Here is a 5,616-nt window from a genome sequence, read left to right as displayed (position 1 = left end):
AAGTGTCGACAGGCCTGCCGCTCTCTCTCTAAAGCATTAACCAGGTTAATGGTCCATCAAATGCCGCAGGAAGAGCCTCAAATTGGCCTCAGTCACAAGCAATAAATAAATAAGTCTCAGGTCAGCAGCAGGGATTGTAGGTGGGGAGTGAATATCTAGTGCTCTCTCCACCTTCAATACCACAACTGAGGTGAGACCCTTGAGCAAGGCACCGAACCCCCAACTGCTCCCTGGGCGCCGCAGCAATATGGCTGCCCACTGGGTGTGTAATCACGGTGTGTGTGTGGGGGTGTTTGTTCACTACTCACTGCTGTGAGGCGTGACAATAGCCAGTAAGCACAAAGAGCTGTTTTGTAACACGCCTGTCAGACAGCAGTGGTTTCCAGTCGAGCGACTGAGAACCCCCAACACTGCACGTTTTGTAAGTGTTTTTGCCTCGTTTTCTCATTAGAGTACTGCGTGATTATCGTTGCTAGGGAAACTTTGCTTTAATCACTGTGTGTCTTACGTGTGAATTGTGGCGTTTGGTTTTGCGTTTGCCTATCGCGGGACTGGACAGTTTCGGTCTGTTAAATAGAGAGGCGTGACAATAGCCAGTAAGCCGGTAAAAAGTACTTAAAGAGCTGTTTTGTAAACGCCTGTCAGAAGAAACAGTCGAGCGACAGAGAAGGACAGCAGTTTGTAAGTGTTTTTGCCTCGTTTTCTCATTAGAGTACTGCGTGATTATCGTTGCTAGGGAAACTTTGCTTTAATCACTGTGTGTCTTACGTGTGAATTGTGGCGTTTGGTTTTGCGTTTGCCTATCGCGGAAACAGAAGAGACAATAGAAAGTAAATAGAGAGGCGTGACAATAGCCAGTAAGCCGGTAAAAAGTACTTAAAGAGATGTTTTGTAAACGCCTGTCAGAAGAAAAAACAGTCGAGCGACAGAGAAGGACAGCAGTTTGTAAGTGTTTTTGCCTCGTTTTCTCATTAGAGTACTGCGTGATTATCGTTGCTAGGGAAACTTTGCTTTAATCACTGTGTGTCTTACGTGTGAATTGTGGCGTTTGGTTTTGCGTTTGCCTATCGCGGGACTGGACAGTTTCGGTCTGTTAAATAGAGAGGCGTGACAATAGCCAGTAAGCCGGTAAAAAGTACTTAAAGAGCTGTTTTGTAAACGCCTGTCAGAAGAAACAGTCGAGCGACAGAGAAGGACAGCAGTTTGTAAGTGTTTTTGCCTCGTTTTCTCATTAGAGTACTGCGTGATTATCGTTGCTAGGGAAACTTTGCTTTAATCACTGTGTGTCTTACGTGTGAATTGTGGCGTTTGGTTTTGCGTTTGCCTATCGCGGGACTGGACAGTTTCGGTCTGTTAAATAGAGAGGCGTGACAATAGCCAGTAAGCCGGTAAAAAGTACTTAAAGAGCTGTTTTGTAAACGCCTGTCAGAAGAAACAGTCGAGCGACAGAGAAGGACAGCAGTTTGTAAGTGTTTTTGCCTCGTTTTCTCATTAGAGTACTGCGTGATTATCGTTGCTAGGGAAACTTTGCTTTAATCACTGTGTGTCTTACGTGTGAATTGTGGCGTTTGGTTTTGCGTTTGCCTATCGCGGGACTGGACAGTTTCGGTCTGTTAAATAGAGAGGCGTGACAATAGCCAGTAAGCCGGTAAAAAGTACTTAAAGAGCTGTTTTGTAAACGCCTGTCAGAAGAAACAGTCGAGCGACAGAGAAGGACAGCAGTTTGTAAGTGTTTTTGCCTCGTTTTCTCATTAGAGTACTGCGTGATTATCGTTGCTAGGGAAACTTTGCTTTAATCACTGTGTGTCTTACGTGTGAATCGTGGCGTTTTGGTTTTGCGTTTGCCTATCGCGGGACTGGACAGTTTCGGTCTGTTAAATAGAGAGGCGTGACAATAGCCAGTAAGCCGGTAAAAAGTACTTAAAGAGCTGTTTTGTAAACGCCTGTCAGAAGAAACAGTCGAGCGACAGAGAAGGACAGCAGTTTGTAAGTGTTTTTGCCTCGTTTTCTCATTAGAGTACTGCGTGATTATCGTTGCTAGGGAAACTTTGCTTTAATCAATGTGTGCCTTACGTGTGAATTGTGGCGTTTGGTTTTTGCGTTTGCCTATCGCGGGACTGGACAGTTTCGGTCTGTTAAATAGAGAGGCGTGACAATAGCCAGTAAGCCGGTAAAAAAGTACTTAAAGAGCTGTTTTGTAAACGCCTGTCAGAAGAAACAGTCGAGCGACAGAGAAGGACAGCAGTTTGTAAGTGTTTTTGCCTCGTTTTCTCATTAGAGTACTGCGTGATTATCGTTGCTAGGGAAACTTTGCTTTAATCACTGTGTGTCTTACGTGTGAATTGTGGCGTTTGGTTTTGCGTTTGCCTATCGCGGGACTGGACAGTTTCGGTCTGTTAAATAGAGAGGCGTGACAATAGCCAGTAAGCCGGTAAAAAGTACTTAAAGAGCTGTTTTGTAAACGCCTGTCAGAAGAAACAGTCGAGCGACAGAGAAGGACAGCAGTTTGTAAGTGTTTTTGCCTCGTTTTCTCATTAGAGTAATGCGTGATTATCGTTGCTAGGGAAACTTTGCTTTAATCACTGTGTGTCTTACGTGTGAATTGTGGCGTTTGGTTTTGCGTTTGCCTATCGCGGGACTGGACAGTTTCGGTCTGTTAAATAGAGAGGCGTGACAATAGCCAGTAAGCCGGTAAAAAGTACTTAAAGAGCTGTTTTCTAAACGCCTGTCAAAAGAAACAGTCGAGCGACAGAGAAGGACAGCAGTTTGTAAGTGTTTTTGCCTCGTTTTCTCATTAGAGTACTGCGTGATTATCGTTGCTAGGGAAACTTTGCTTTAATCACTGTGTGTCTTACGTGTGAATTGTGGCGTTTGGTTTTGCGTTTGCCTATCACGGGACTGGACAGTTTCGGTCTGTTAAATAGAGAGGCGTGACAATAGCCAGTAAGCCGGTAAAAAGTACTTAAAGAGCTGTTTTGTAAACGCCTGTCAGAAGAAACAGTCGAGCGACAGAGAAGGACAGCAGTTTGTAAGTGTTTTTGCCTCGTTTTCTCATTAGAGTACTGCGTGATTATCGTTGCTAGGGAAACTTTGCTTTAATCACTGTGTGTCTTACGTGTGAATTGTGGCGTTTGGTTTTGCGTTTGCCTATCGCGGGACTGGACAGTTTCGGTCTGTTAAATAGAGAGGCGTGACAATAGCCAGTAAGCCGGTAAAAAGTACTTAAAGAGCTGTTTTGTAAACGCCTGTCAGAAGAAACAGTCGAGCGACAGAGAAGGACAGCAGTTTGTAAGTGTATTTTGCCTCGTTTTCTCATTAGAGTACTGCGTGATTATCGTTGCTAGGGAAACTTTGCTTTAATCACTGTGTGTCTTACGTGTGAATTGTGGCGTTTGGTTTTGCGTTTGCCTATCGCGGGACTGGACAGTTTCGGTCTGTTAAATAGAGAGGCGTGACAATAGCCAGTAAGCCGGTAAAAAGTACTTAAAGAGCTGTTTTGTAAACGCCTGTCAGAAGAAACAGTCGAGCGACAGAGAAGCACAGCAGTTTTGTAAGTGTTTTTGCCTCGTTTTCTCATTAGAGTACTGCGTGATTATCGTTGCTAGGGAAACTTTGCTTTAATCACTGTGTGTCTTACGTGTGAATTGTGGCGTTTGGTTTTGCGTTTGCCTATCGCGGGACTGGACAGTTTCGGTCTGTTAAATAGAGAGGCGTGACAATAGCCAGTAAGCCGGTAAAAAGTACTTAAAGAGCTGTTTTGTAAACGCCTGTCAGAAGAAACAGTCGAGCGACAGAGAAGGACAGCAGTTTGTAAGTGTTTTTGCCTCGTTTTCTCATTAGAGTACTGCGTGATTATCGTTGCTAGGGAAACTTTGCTTTAATCACTGTGTGTCTTACGTGTGAATTGTGGCGTTTGGTTTTGCGTTTGCCTATCGCGGGACTGGACAGTTTCGGTCTGTTAAATAGAGAGGCATGACAATAGCCAGTAAGCCGGTAAAAAGTACTTAAAGAGCTGTTTTGTAAACGCCTGTCAGAAGAAACAGTCGAGCGACAGAGAAGGACAGCAGTTTGTAAGTGTTTTTGCCTCGTTTTCTCATTAGAGTACTGCGTGATTATCGTTGCTAGGGAAACTTTGCTTTAATCACTGTGTGTCTTACGTGTGAATTGTGCCGTTTGGTTTTGCGTTTGCCTATCGCGGGACTGGACAGTTTCGGTCTGTTAAATAGAGAGGCGTGACAATAGCCAGTAAGCCGGTAAAAAGTACTTAAAGAGCTGTTTTGTAAACGCCTGTCAGAAGAAACAGTCGAGCGACAGAGAAGGACAGCAGTTTGTAAGTGTTTTTGCCTCGTCTTTTTCTCATGAGAGTACTGCGTGATTATCGTTGCTAGGGAAACTTTGCTTTAATCACTGTGTGTCTTACGTGTGAATTGTGGCGTTTGGTTTTGCGTTTGCCTATCGCGGGACTGGACAGTTTCGGTCTGTTAAATAGAGAGGCGTGACAATAGCCAGTAAGCCGGTAAAAAAAAAGTACTTAAAGAGCTGTTTTGTAAACGCCTGTCAGAAGAAACAGTCGAGCGACAGAGAAGGAAAGCAGTTTGTAAGTGTTTTTGCCTCGTTTTCTCATTAGAGTACTGCGTGATTATCGTTGCTAGGGAAACTTTGCTTTAATCACTGTGTGTCTTACGTGTGAATTGTGGCGTTTGGTTTTGCGTTTGCCTATCGCGGGACTGGACAGTTTCGGTCTGTTAAATAGAGAGGCGTGACAATAGCCAGTAAGCCGGTAAAAAGTACTTAAAGAGCTGTTTTGTAAACGCCTGTCAGAAGAAACAGTCGAGCGACAGAGAAGGACAGCAGTTTGTAAGTGTTTTTGCCTCGTTTTCTCATTAGAGTACTGCGTGATTATCGTTGCTAGGGAAACTTTGCTTTAATCACTGTGTGTCTTACTTAAAAATAGAGGCGTTACAATATCCATTAACCCATCAAAAAACACTACAATTTCGGTCTGTTAAATAGAGAGGCGTGACAATAGCCAGTAAGCCGGTAAAAAGTACTTAAAGAGCTGTTTTGTAAACGCCTGTCAGAAGAAACAGTCGAGCGACAGAGAAGGACAGCAGTTTGTAAGTGTTTTTTTTGCCTCGTTTTCTCATTAGAGTACTGCGTGATTATCGTTGCTAGGGAAACTTTGCTTTAATCACTGTGTGTCTTACGTGTGAATTGTGGCGTTTGGTTTTGCGTTTGCCTATCGCGGGACTGGACAGTTTCTGTCTGTTAAATAGAGAGGCGTGACAATAGCCAGTAAGCCGGTAAAAAGTACTTAAAGAGCTGTTTGTAAACGCCTGTCAGAAGAAACAGTCGAGCGACAGAGAAGGACAGCAGTTTGTAAGTGTTTTTTTGCCTCGTTTTCTCATTAGAGTACTGCGTGATTATCGTTGCTAGGGAAACTTTGCTTTAATCACTGTGTGTCTTACGTGTGAATTGTGGCGTTTGGTTTTGCGTTTGCCTATCGCGGGACTGGACAGTTTCGGTCTGTTAAATAGAGAGGCGTGACAATAGCCAGTAAGCCGGTAAAAAGTACTTAAAGAGCTGTTTTGTAAACGCCTGTCAGAAGAAACAGTC

This window comes from Cyprinus carpio, chromosome A13, assembly GCF_018340385.1.
Source record: "Cyprinus carpio isolate SPL01 chromosome A13, ASM1834038v1, whole genome shotgun sequence".
NCBI classification, from domain to species: domain Eukaryota; kingdom Metazoa; phylum Chordata; class Actinopteri; order Cypriniformes; family Cyprinidae; genus Cyprinus; species Cyprinus carpio.
The sequence above is the reverse complement of the archived record's forward strand: the minus strand, read 5'-3'. Positions refer to the sequence as shown.